Source organism: Rhamphochromis sp. 'chilingali' (genome assembly GCF_963969265.1).
Source record: "Rhamphochromis sp. 'chilingali' genome assembly, chromosome: 4".
Classification (NCBI taxonomy): Eukaryota; Metazoa; Chordata; class Actinopteri; order Cichliformes; family Cichlidae; genus Rhamphochromis; species Rhamphochromis sp. 'chilingali'.
In genome coordinates, this window is record NC_137948.1 from 12,174,080 (window position 1) to 12,188,948 (window position 14,869).

The window sequence follows — 14,869 nt, forward strand, 5'->3', positions numbered from 1 at the left end:
TGGGACCGGAAGTAGAGTCTGGACCCGGAAATGGCTAATGGCATCAGACTTAAAGACCAGATTCTTAGCTCATAAGACAATGAATATTGTTGTATCTCAGCTGATGTAGTGCAAAACAATAAAACAGGTGAAGAAAGGCATTTCTATATTTATTTTGAATACTAATAAGTACCACAACACTGTTGCAAGGTAAGAAATGTACTTTTTAAGAACTAACATATCCCTGGTGGACAGAAATGGTAGTAGCCGACAGAATAAAAAAAAAAAAATTTGTATCCATTGTTCAACATTCAGAAATGCCTTTGGTGAAAGGCAAATGAAAGCTTACACATAATTCACAGCGAAGTAAGTAAGCTCCACCCTGACGAAAATCCAAAAACAACCAATCTTAACATCTCAATTACTCTGTCACTGTATTTGAGTTTAGACTCAACGTGTTGGGAGTCTTGTCATGTCTCCGTGTCTAAGGATTAAGAGGTGGTGGTCTGTGTTTATACAGTCTTCTATACGCTCCTTTTTTCTTTTCTTTTCTTACACCTCAATAAAACCCAGCTTGCCAAGAGCTGAAATCCCAACATCGTGAGCCTCCCCTGCTCTCCAATATCCACTCTTACTGCTTCGATGACAGACGTATTTCCTGACGAGTGAACATAACTGCCAAGAAAAACTGTTAATGTCCTTCCGGTAAAGGTGATTGAAATTTTAGGGAAGAAAAACATTACACAGGTCCATTTGCAAAAGTAATATTTGAAAAAGAAAGTAGAAGATGAAGCTGTGGGAATAGAGGAAAAGAAGCAGACATAGTACAAGACAATGATACGCAGTTCAGATTTCATGAAACGAGCCAAATGGAAACTGGACCAGGATGTTACCCATCACAGAGCTATCACCATCCTCTTGCACTAACAAGTATTAGAATTTTACTCACTAATATCGGCGCACAAACTTCTTTGGATGGGATGAACCGCACAGAAGTGTAAATCTAAATTATTTATAGGGAATTTCTTTGTAATAAGCTGTAAAGCTGTTTAACTGCAAGTTCATGAACATTACTAAATTCACACAGCTTTACTTCACTGATTCTAATGATTCCACCAAAATAAACTACCTTCACAAGGATTTCTTTTATTAGAAGTTGTTGGTGTGAGACCCTTAAACTCCCCTCTTGCTCTCCCTTTTTATTCTTCATTTCATTCTGTCATTACAGGACAACAAAGCAAACGGTTTCACTTCACAGACTTCAGAGACTTTTAATTATTAGAGATTAGGTTTCCTAAATTTGGCCTGCACACAAACATGTGCACAGAATCTAATTGTGTGTGTTAATTCTTCACCACCCAGAGCAACCAACTCGAGCCCAGGTTCAGAACAAATCGACCTCATGGCTTCCAGGGACAAAAACACTGGCTTCCATAGAAACCACACTATAGGATGTTAGTTTTGCGAAGTCTCCAAGCAAATCGCAAACAGGAGCCCTCTTTAACCCTCCTTTTTATCCAACTTTTTCACTTCACACAAGCGGACAGCCATCTTTCAAAACCCATGTCGTTCCAGTGTCCGACCCACAAAGCCTGAGAAGCTGCTGCTAAAGAAGAAAAAATGGCAAAGAAGGAGTTTTCATTCGTCTGAGTCTATGGTCAACCTTTGAGCACCAGCCTCTTAATGAGCCTTTGGTGGTGTTCAGGCTTTTTGTGGATGTAATTAAGAACGTCTTGAGCTTCAGCAAAGTAGAAAGGCCACTGAGGGGCTACCCCTATTCAGTCTTTAAAGATACTTCTTTTAGGTTACCATCACTTGTTTCTGCATTGCAAACCTTGCTCTTTGCGCCTTCATTTCATTTACAGTCCATCCACGTGCATAGCATTGTTTGACGTTGGAGTAAAATTTAAAGAAATGTGACTTCAAAGCACAGATGTCATTTCGTGACGGCTTTCTTATAAAACGGTAAATATGAAAGACTAACGGTGCACTTTGCACTACAGTAAAAAAATCTGCGAAGTGTGGATTATTTTAAAGAAATAAGCTCTGTATCACATCTGCTGTAGCATTTTAGGACATTTTCTCCAACATACCCTTAGAGCCAGGCAAGAACAAGGCAAAGAGCATCTAAGTGAAAACCTCAACAGGGATAAAAACACTGCTAAAGTATTTTACTGAAAGCATTACCCCTTCTAGTTTTTCATTCACTGAGTGGAAAAGAAAAATTGTGTTTGGATGTATTCATACAGATATGAGAAGGCTTTGCACTCCAGGAGCGTTTTGTGTATTCACTGGGAGTACCTGGAGTTTGAAAAAGACCACACATTAAGCGGTTTTCCAGTCATATGAAAGAAAATGTCTTTGGAAAAATTCAGTTGGTACCAGTTATTGTGCAGAGCTTGCAAAAACATTTTTACACGAAGGGTCTGGCACAGATCAAATAATCATAATATAATATAGGTGCTCAGGGGGAGCTTGTGAAGTTTTTTTTAAACATTTTATTACAGTTTCCTTTCTCTAAAAGTTAAGACACTTTGGGACTTTTTAATTTCTGGGCAGACATTATCAGAAAGCAAATTAGTGTGACATGCAAACTATTGGACTATTTCCTGCTTTTTATTTTTATTTTTTTAATGTTTTTTTGTTTTTCTGTAGCCATCTACCAGCATTTACAAATGCAATTAGCGATGCTCATACTTATTTCTATGATATATAATATTTGAGCCTAATATATTCACTTGAGAAAACCACCAGATGTTTAACATAAACATCTATATCAACATTTATTTATTACCCAAATCCTACATTGTGAGTTACAATAATATAGTGAGTCTGAGACTAGACTGTGTTTTGATCTTGAATTAGACTTGCTCCACTTTTTCAAAAAACTGGTGTACATCTGCTCGGGACAAAGCTCTGCAATGTAATTCAATTCATTCTCATGTGTAGGCATTTTAAACAAACCGTCACCTCAACTCACCACTTCATGCACCAAAACCATTTGTCTGAAGCAGCGACTGTTTCACAGTCCGTCTTTCAGTATCTTTATTTTCTCTTCCTGAGCTTGTCATCTCTCTCAATCAGCTTTTCACAGGTACAGAGATCAGTCTAACAAGCCTGTCTCATTCAATCAGTGAGTCCTTCTGAGTGCTGCTGTTACACACTGATCTGTGCGTTCACTTTGGAGAAAGGCACTACCTGCCTGCATCTCCGTCCATGTGTCTTCCTAAAAATAACATTGTTCCTGAGGTTGAAATTATGCCAGAAACCACATCTGAACGCAGGTCCATTGCTGTCTGACACATATGAACCCTGCAGCCAATTCCTTTTTGTGCCATTTGAGTTTAATTACAATTGAGTGAAGGTTTAACAAACATTTACAGTTTCTATTCCCCTGTGGCTTCCCTGTTCCTGTCTTCTCTGCTGTTTATTTTTCTGCCTTACTTCTCTCTTTGTCGCTCATCTTGTCACAAATGGACATAATAATAATAATAATAATAATGATAATAACAATAATAATAATAATATAGAGTTTTATAGACATGCTCTTGATGGTTTTGGTGGTGGTCGAGAAAAGCAGCTGCATCTTCTGACCTCCTGGAGGCTGTAAAACCACAGCACATGACTTTTACATGAGAGTTATGGTCCACTTAGAAGGAGCAAAGGGTGAGGCTCTAGGAGACTAACAAGTATTTAGAGAAAGTGTTATTATGGGTTTGGCATGTGTTTATCATGGATTTACCAAATGGATGACTGGATTACGTTCTGACAGCTGAGGTGCTGTGGTACAGGCAGTTGTGTTTCCTGGCCTCCGTATGTGGGATGAAGTGTCATTTTTCCCCCATCAACAGAACAGTATGCACTAGTGTATTTTTCTTTACGGAAAAATGTGCATTGTGTTGGATAGTGTATCAGTTATTTCAAACGAGAAATGTGAAAGTGTTGAAACTGCCAGGTGGTTTTAAAGACAGATGTCCTCTTCAGCTTAACCTGCTGTGGTCACAGAGCCAGATGTTTTACTAATTCTCCACTTCTGGAATATAAATTAGAAGCAAGCGAAGTTATTGTAGAAGTTTCAGTCAGATCTTCAGCAGAGATTGAAACAACTTTGAAAAAAATCTGAATTCCTTCAAAAGCAATTTTTCCATATTCTTCTTAGAATTTGTATTAATACACTTTTTAAATGACATATTTCTCATGTGTTTATTTACCCTAAACATTTTATTTTAACCTTTTGAACAAAAAGACTATAACATGCAGACATTCACAGTGTGTTTTCTTTGATAGCTTAACCGTTTGACTACTGTCTTTTACATATTTATCTATGGATTTACTTTGTAGTAGGGGTACATCGTGGTTGCACAGTAGATATGAATGTCTATCAGGTCTTTCTTTAGAGGAAGGGCATGATACTTGAGATATAAAGATGTTTAGATAAAGACAACATCAGGAGGCTCAGCTGTTGCAAACAATTTCACATAAATTCACTTCATCCAGACTTTAATCACCCACAGAGGGACTAATAGGAGGAACATCTTGGAGTCCAGAATGAAACATGAAGGATAATTTTCTTTACTTTGGACTTGGGCATTCATGTGAAACAAATCTATTACACAACATGTGTATTTTAAGGCATAAATTTCACCATATGTCTTAAATACACACTAAATTGCATAAATATATGCCTTGTATCAACAGACACGGTTGCATCTTTCCACACGGAAGATCGATCTCACCTCTGTTTCAGAGGGAGAATGAATATTGTTTGAAATGAGCAGTCCCTCAGTGAAGGCCAATACATATTTTTACAGCTGTGCAGAGAGTAAAGGAACATGCATGAGAGCAAGAACTTCATTAAAACATTAAATCACAGCTCTGCTGAAAAACCGGAAGAGGGTCTTTTACCATTTAGAGTCTAGAGAATTAAGTAGTCCTGTAATGCAAAGAAAACAGGTGAAGTGACTTCCTATTTCAACACCAGCTGAAGATCGTTCAATCTTTTCAGGCCTCACACCAAGTCGGTGTACTTGCATTTACAGTATGCATGTTTCTTTTAGCTTGTGAACTGGGCGGTATCACAACATCTGAACCCTGCTTAAAACCCCAGCTGTGTTTTTAACAGACGCATCTGTGGGACTGTTTGTTTGAGTACTACTTTGACTTCAGAAATGGTGTTTAAATAGTGTTTACATTCATATCTGTTCTTCTGTTTCAAGCTCTCCTTTTTTAAATGTCTCCATTCAGAGATTTTTGTTTGTTCTGAAATGCAAAAATGAATTTATTGAAGAACTGCCACACCTCTTTTGCACCTAAAGGCCGACTGCAAACCAGCCTAAATGGTCCAATATGATTCACTGGTGTAAGGTTTAAATGTTAACATTTAAAACCTAAAATGTTACCAGAAATAATTTTTAATAGCTAAATTTATTTTAGAATTAAAACATCATTCTGCTTTTCATTTTTTAACTTCAGTGTCTACAGATGTGTGGTTAGACAACTGTTTTCTAACACTCACCTTTATTCACAGATAATATGCCTCCTGCTAATAGCAGAACGTTTTTAGAGTAGGTTCAGGGAGTAAAAAAATATCTTTTTAAGTAATAAGTGTAGCAATAAGTCTTTTATATAGCATATAAAACTATTAAACTATATACAAAACTCTTAAACTGTGTATTAAACTATATACAAATTACTGTAGTTTCTTTTATTACTACTAATAGGTTAATATTTCACTATAACCTTTTAATAAACAAATTTATTGTTACTGGGGCTGAGAATTCTTTCTTCAGTTTTTCACAATAAAATGCCTTTACACTAAGAACCAAAACTAAAACAAAAAATATCCAAAATTCAATTTAAAAAATAATGAGAATAAATTAAAAAAAAACTTGTATGTGACTACAAAGCCTGCCTTGATATTTAGAGCATGTTATTATAGCTGAAACTCCACCATCTGTCAGGAAAACCATAATCAGAGTGAACCCTCTGGGACTGACACCAGCCGCCTATTTTATGGGCAGCCCCGACCACGTGTAGCTGTCCCATCTAAAACTGTCACATCCTATTTGTGGGCGTGCAGGTAAGAAAACAGCAAAGCATGTTCGCGATGAACATGGTGAACATTACGAGCTAGAAGAGGTCAGATGCAATAAAGTTTGACCACCTAAAGACATAAATTAAATGGTGAAAATGTATAAAATACTATGTTGTCATGTGAAAAGATGCTGTTAGTGAATGTGTATGTGTTTAGAAAAGAAAACAAGCAGGGAAAGGAGAAAATATGAAATCCAGTCAAATTCGTGGATGTTGATGCATTTGATGGATTTTGAGGATTCTGAAACACAAATATACAGATACACATTATTTAGTTAGTATAGAGTAATTGAGCCATAAATAGCTATAGGTTTTTTGGGTTTTGCTTTGGGGTTTTTGTTGTTGCATTTTTATGTAATTTGCAGAATGTCTGTGTAAGTTCTCAGTCATCTAGGTCATGGTAGTCTATACATGCAGCTTTCACCAGCTATCGTGGGGTATTCATGGCATAAGGTGATCTTTTGCATTTGAGCCTGCTGCACAGTCAGCCTTGACAAGGGAAACATTGGACCTTTACTAGTCTAACTAAGCCTCCTGGCTCAGGCTTCATATTTGCCACACTAACAAAACTCTCCTCATCAAGACAAACATACTGCTTGTCCTATACTGTAAAATCTAAGTTAGGGTTAGATAAGTGTGGGAGATAAATGAGGCAAATACAGAAGTGGTGAGAAAAGAGCGGGGAGTTTATTGGGGTTTCCTCTAATCTTTGGAGACAGGAAGAAAAAACTGGGGGTTTATCTGAAAGCGCGGCGATGAGTTGGGGATCTTCTGAATCACAGCAGTGTTTTTATTGGTCAACCATAAACCTCTGATGATCCCTGGGCTGACAGGTCACCTATAAACCACCATTTAAGAGTGTCCTGGAATTCTCTAAGCTAAAACTGAAGCTAGGTAGGTAAAAGGACACCGTCGGGTCTGACAAGTTTATGAGACCCCCAACCCTCTTTAAAACAGACGGGCTTTTAGCTGTCTCGGAGGACCAAGAAGATTCCTTTCCTGTTGATCTAAACAGGAGATTCCAGGCTTTAGTGAACCAGAACAAGTGGCGATCAGCGCTTCTCCACGTCGAACCAATGAACTGGAGAGGAGAAGGTGAGGTGGGGGTAACTGGATGGAGTCAGGAAGACAGAGGCAAAGATGCTCTGTGTGTTTACCAGCACACATGGCTGCACAACATTGTCAGCTTGTCAGCCACAGTCAAAAGGGGTTAAAACATCCTGCCAATTAGATGCTGTCTGCTTTCCCACAGTGTTTAGTTTCTGAGAAATAAACATGGCTTTAGATATTTATACAACAAAATGATTTTCTTCATTTCTGTGGAAAAGCAGAGCTTAAAATCTCTCTCATATTAATTTGAGATCCATCTGAGTATTTGAGCATTTAGCAAGCAAAAAAGCTGCAATCATGCAGGGTTTACATTTACTAATCACCATGTCTCAGCTTCATTCTGTTTTTCTTCACTTGCTTTTGGGTTAACTCCTCCCAGCTCTCTCATTAGTATAAATGAAAGGAGGACTTCTTGTAATATCAAAGTGGCCTTAATGGATCTGTTATCTAGATGATCCATGTGTGATACCATGTGTGGGAGGTTGGCCATGATGAATGTTTTTTAAACTTTCAACTCAGGGTCATTTGGCAAATTAATCTACATTTATCAATCTCTCACTCAGGCCAGTGACAAACACACAGAGGTCAGAGTTAAGTTTAGAGAGACAACGCTTTGCATGAACTCTAAAATAAAATAAACTAAGTGGTGATTCCTAATCTGATCAGGTTAAAAGCTGAGACTGAAAGTGTGTTATGAAAAAAAAAGTTTTCTTAAATAACATTTATTGTTTGAAGTAAAATATAGCAGACCACCTCTGAAGTGAATTTAAGTAAGACAACATTTGCTTGGCTGTAAGCTTAAAGTCATCATAATACAAACACAGTACTTCTACATTATGAGAGTGATTTATTTCCCTGTGCTAAACCTCTCTGCTACTGAAATAAATATGGTCTGTGCAGGCAGACGGTATTGTGGGGAAACTCGATATACCTGAATCAAACAATGCTGCTACTTACAGCCACTGCATTCCTGGCTCATCGATAAAAATCAGAGTTCGCTCTTGAAAATGGCCGAGTACAGATGATTACTGAAAAATGGAAAGAAAATCTGAAATATTTCTCTGCGTTTCCACAATCTTTACTGCATCTTACAAAAATGTCAGAGTTTTTCAGTCAAAGCTCTTTTAAGCAAGGCTAAACAAAGACTTTATTAAAAGCAATCTCAGATCCAGGGGGGAAGAAGCCAGAAGAGTCGCGCTTAAGTTCTTGATATGAGATGACTGAGCAACGTGATAGATGCTGACCGGGGGGTGATGTGCGTGCCAGGCTCATGCTAGCAAATGCATGCTTCCACATACATCCATATGTACTTAGAAAATGTCATTTATGGGCTCTGTTTGTTTTTTAAAGAATGCAGTCATGTTAATTTAAAACCTGTAATCTATACAAATATACATGTTAATAAAATTGTTTATTTTACATATTATTACTGGAATAATTTCTTTGACTGCTTATTGTGTTAATTTTAAGTTTTTTGACTAAAAGATAATTTCGTTTTTATCATAACTCAGGTGTTAAAATTCACTTAGTTATAGTTGAGTTTTAGATTATGGTAGACTTTGAGAACTATGATGAAAATTATTTGTCAGTGAAATTAACACTGGTCCGCATACTGCCTTCTCATGCAAGCAACACACAAATAATCCAAAGTAAACAATATATAACCAAAAAGTTTTTGCATGCACTTTTAGCATATAAACTTTAAATCAATACATTCAGCAGAAATTTGGCGCCTACAGAAAATCCTCTTTCTTCAACGGCTTATTTCCAGGCACACAGGTAGAACCAGACATCAAAAAATCCCCTAAAGTTTATACTCACTTTCATTTTTTTCTTTATCAGCAAAATATATGTTTTAATTATGCTAAATTAAACAACAGAAACTGAAAAGTTCTCAAACTTATCACTAAATAGGCACAGTGAGGAGGAAGCAGTGAACGTTGAAGCAGCCACTTGCTTTACATTTTCTTCAGGCCTTTCAGGTCCAAGATTTCAAGTTGAGCTTTACCCACTTCCATTAACAATAGAGTAAGTTTAGATTATTTAAGAGGTTGTTGTTCCTAATAGCAATCAAATTATTAGTCATTAAGGGAAATGCATCTCTTCGCCCATCCAGGAGTTACACAAGTGGAGTGAATGGGTCTTATACAGTTGTGGAGCTCGTTATAAACATGAGGCTTTATGCCATGCTAACAATTAAGCTGTCCTCCTGCAAAATAAGTCACAGTTCATGCAAAAGTCGGATGTTTTATCACTTTTCGTGTTGTGTTAATGTTAGATCACGGAGTGTCCTCAATGGTAACTGAGCCGCAGGATGTTTATTGTCCTGTTAAATCCACATGAGAAAGTCAGCAGACACAGGCGGGCAGCAGCTGTGGAAACATAAATCTCAGCCTGCTCGTGGTAACTATTAACAGCTAACAATTACTATTAGCACTAACTCACACATCTGTTATATAAAGTGGTACCAGTGTTTTAGAAGCTGTGGGCAGTCCATGGAAAAGGTACTAAACAAAAAGATTAACCAGCACAGCCTGAGCTCTTTATCTTTAAATAACATCTTGTGCATTGGTATACTTTAAATGTCTTGTGAAGGGTATATCGCTCAAAGTAATGTGGATTGTAAAGTAAAGCACGTTGAGTGGTTAATAAGAGAAAAGCTAGTCCATTTATTATTTGCCATCTTAAACTAAGAAGAAAACTACAGCTGTACGTGCATATTTTAAAATATGAATACTTTTGATGGTGACATGATGAATAGAACATGTGAAACGCCCCGGCGCATCTGGCGGATTTGAACCCAGGACCATAATACTGGAGATAATGAAGATTATTATAGAGTCAACGCTTTTCAAATGCACCAGGCCCCAGAGTTTGAATTATTGCACAACACAGAGAAGAAACAATATCTATGTTTAATAACACATTTCCTCTTTACCTCTGATCTCTGACCTCCCACAGTGTGACCCTCGTGACTATTTACTGACCAAGCTTTTAGCCCCACGGATAGTTGGGCCGACTGGGATATATGTTGTTCCTGTGGGGTCAGAGGTGAAGTTTCGGCCACTTAATGGAAAGCTCTCTCGTGAGCTGCCAATCATAGCTACACATATCTGAGCCAATGATAATGTCCTACTCCCTCTCACGGGAACTCAAATTAATTTCAACCTAAAGTGTGTTTGGGAGAAGCAAATGGAACGAAGCTGCTCTGGATGATGATGTAATGATTGAAGTGCTATCGCTATAGATTGAAGAGGTGCTCATGGGAATGTGTAGGATGTACTAGTAAGTTGTTGTAATAAAGAAATACCACCCAGAGCACTTTGAGGCACATACTCGACACACTAAATTCAATTAAATTATCTTTATGATTTTTATCCCATCCATTTACTATAAACCTCTTTAATTTTGCTCCACAGACCAAGATGGAGGTCTAGCTTGTCGTTACATACCTCGGCTTCTTATACAGAAAACAATAACCTGTGGAACCTCCAACGGGGTTTTCCTTATGAAAAAAAAAAAGGAAGAAAGTAGCTCACACGAGTTCAGTGCCAGCCTGAGGCACAGTATTTAATTTCAATATAGTCAGAAAAAGAGGACACAGTCCAGCATCTGTGTGAATGTGCGTACCTGCATTTCAGGACAAATCTATCATCACTTTAAAGAGGCAGATTTCCTGTCATCCTCTGAGGATACAGATAAGAATGCATTCATTCCTGAGTTGATCAAGAAGGCTGCCAGAATATAATCTAATATGATTCCAGGCCAAGCTTTTCCCCCGTAAGCTACAAGCTGTAGGGTCAAACCTAAAGCGGAACATGATTTAAACGTAGCAGGGTAGCATGCCAAAACCCAGTATTTTGATGATTTAGAAAACATTTCATATAGGAGTAATTCAATCCTAAACGGTTTCCTGGACAGAAATCATTAGATGTTTGACTAATTTTTAATGACATAAGCAACGCAGTGAGAACTCTAATGAGTGAGATGTCAGAGAATCAACAGATGTTAGATTACAGCGTGGCTACGAGCTGATAAATGGGTAATAAATGAAAAGCAGCTATGGCTTATTTAAACAAAGCTGCAGGGAGTTTGATGAAGCGTGGTTGTCCGATGATGAGCGATCCATCCTCCGACAAAATCAAACACGCTGAGCGTGTGTGTGGCTGGATGAACGTGTGTGTATAAGGTTATGGCTGAAGCAGAAGGGTTGAACATTGTGCACCTATTCATGCATGCACTTCACATGTGTCTGAATTGCATACAGTATCTCATATGGAAGCGATTGTCTCAGCCAGGACAGCTTTTCTTTTCTCTTTAGGAGGCAACAATTCCATTTATCATGATTTATGGCCTCTGATGGATGTCAGATAGTGTTTCTGGGGTCTTTTCAAAGCGTCCTAGATGGAAAAAAAAATGTAGAACTGTATAAATTAGGTTTAATGGCTACTAACTCGCCATAATGTTGCCATTAAGTATTCAGAGCTTGGACTATAGCAAATGTTTGAATGTTTGACAACTCTGAAACGCCCTGACACTTGTTTACATTTTAAATCTTTTGTGACGTTTGACCGCACCACAATGTATTAGAGACATTATAAAATACCTAAAATAATAGTGTACATCGCATTATTTCGAAGGATCTTTGGACGCCAAACACTAAAATGAAACAAAAACCAGTCTGAATGACTCACATGTGGAGATGTGAGGTACAGTTTTATTTTGTTTCCTCAGGTTTTTAACCATTATGTAGTCATGTCATCACTCCTCCAGGAAAAAATGCAACTATAAAGTGTAGTGCACTTCTCTTCTCTCAATTGGGTGCAAGAACGATCATGTGTTATAGATACACAAAATTTATACAGCAAGAGAAGATAACAACAACAGTGAGCCAAGTAATCTAGAGATGTAAAACCTCCTCTAAGGTTCAGATATGTCTATTTATTCTGGATGGATAGAGATCTCCACCTCTCCGACTGCCATCTGTTTTGCTTGATTTATGATTAGATCTCATCATGTCTGCCAAAGTGCCGCATTGTGGCGAAGGTTGTTTCGATCTCCGAGGCTTGTGGCCGGGAGTTTATGGTTCTTTCAGTCAGCTCACTCTCACTGCAGATTTCATTCTTTAATCAAAGATTCGCCACATGTTTTTTTTCAGCAGGTGCAGTCTAAATCCTATGTGTGAGGCTCAGCTTTCTCACACTATATTTTTTACTGATGTGTCTACAACCATCTCCTCCTCCATGGTCATAGTCTCCAAATAGATTTACGACATATTTTGTCATTCACAGTTTATAAACTTTCTCAACAAAGAGGGTTTGGGTTTTTTTCCTCTTCTTTGAACAGAAATAGTTGTTATTTATCGAAATAAATTAGACTTGAATATACAAAGACGTGAAAACGATGACAAAGATTTAAAAAGGCAGAGATTCAGACAAACAAACAATGAGAAAAAAAAGTGAATAAAACGCCACTCAAAATATAATGGAATGAAACAAACGATCAGCAGCACCGGTGCCAATTATTTCTGATCGTACACATTTACATTAGTCTATTTTTCCCTTTTTCTCTTAAAGGTTTTCTCACTGCCCAAGATGTTGTGCTTTTACTAATGTTTCTGTCTTTTAAAATGATGCTAAAATGCTATTTGGTTCAGTAGATGACACTGTTTCACAAAATAAGCCATTTTTAAAAACATTATTATTTCAAAAGTTTTAGCAGCAGCACAAGGCACAATGTTGTTCTTACTTTCAGCACATTTATTCATGTCTAACATAAGTGGTTCTTCAGCAGATGTTTATTAAGAAATTATCTGATGACAAAGATTTATGCCAAGTCTCTTCTTCAGACTGTGAAGGAGCCAAGTTTGATATCAAAAGTATTAGCATTTGGATTTTTTAAAAGTCACTTAAAACTAGATATATACACAGGGCTACACTGCAAACCAGATAGCCAGCTGCTGATGGGTGGTAATCAAGAAGACAGACTGCAGAGAGGTAACCTGCTCCAGACAGTCATTCATCAAAAGGGTAGAAACATCACGACACTGTATCCCATGTTGAAGAGGTGGGCTCTGGTTTATGTTGCACACATAGAAGGACTGGTATTTGAAAGGAGCAACAAAAGAAACTGGAGCCACCTCCAGTTTTAGTCTTTACTCACTTGGATCTGCAACACGGTGTAGTAAATTTACATCACACCCCAAAAAGGAAAAAGACAGAAACCAACTGGCCCTAACAAGCAACTATCCTCCAGTGTGAGGTCCACAGGGTCCTCATTTAGAGCTTAAAAATGTTTATCAACTCAATCAAATTAATATTTTTGGACAACTGTGATTAGGTGGATATTTTATTTTCTTACTACAGTCATGCAGATTGTTCGGGTGTGTTTGCACGGAATGCACGAGGGTCTATACGTAAGGGTGTTGATTTAAGCGATCCTATCTGAGTCTGCATGTTAGCTTGATTGGATTTGTGTGCGTGCGTGCGTGCGTGTTTGTGAATGTGTGTTTAAGTATGTGCTCTCGTGGGGATTGTTTTTAGTAGAATGAGAGAGGTAGGACAAACACTGGGTCTAGTTTATCTAGTATAATTAACGCTGCAGGAAATTTAAGCATGGCAACGAGAGAAGCCCAGTGGCTCATTTCAGTGTCTCCGCTAATTTTCTCACTTTCATTTCAGCATTATTTTCATAATGTGTAATCCTGTGATGTGGATTACAGAAGACTAAATGTGTGAAACTGAAGCCCTATAGATGTTAAATGTAAGTGGATTTAATTAGCATAAATCAGTAAACAAAGAGTAAGAAAAGCTATAGAGAGACAGAATGCAGAGAAAACCTAAATTTCCCCTGGGGTCTTCAGTCTATCAATGCATCTATTGTCTGTCTGTAGCACTGGTATGATGGATTTGACATGCTTATGATCTACAGATAAGTGGAATTTAATCTGCCCTCATGTTCCTGTCCTGCATGTCCAGCCGTTATCTGTCACACCACTATTGCCTCAGATTAAGGTCAGTTCAATGTCAGATTTGTTATGACTGCCAGGGCAGTGACCAGCTTAGGTTTACACTATGGAACAAGTGATGTTAAGTGAGCTATACAAACTTATCTTTTTTTCTGTTTGTCTGTGTTTGGTTTAATTTAGACTTAGTAATGCCTAAATGATGGCATTCTGTGAATCTGGAAAGACTGAGTAGCTCAGTCTGTAGCTCAGCTAGTGAGATGTAGCATGTGAGCACCATGTTACGTCAAACTAAGTTAGCTAGTGAGAACCCCCAAATCCCTGTCCTGCCCAACTTGATTTCACCTGATGACCAACACTAAGAATATCCTGAAAGGTTTTCATTTGCACTTTGGCTGCAGGCAAAACAGATCGTGCATCCGACTCATTCACCAATAGAAATAATGAGAATGGAGCAAAATATTTTAATCTTGACAGTCAACGAAGACACAAAGACCCACTGGAGAGAGAAAGAAAATTGAAGAGATGTTTGAGGAGGGAGGAAATCCCCTTTGTCCCACCTCATCATTCGAAAATGCACCTGCAAATAATGATAAAATTCTGCCTGGTGCAAAAGAAACAGCTGCAACAGACAGCTTCTGAGTTACCTCTGACCACCTGTGAGTGTCTGTTATAGATGTTACCTAGAATGTGCGATGAGACAGGGCTAATATGTCTTGCAAC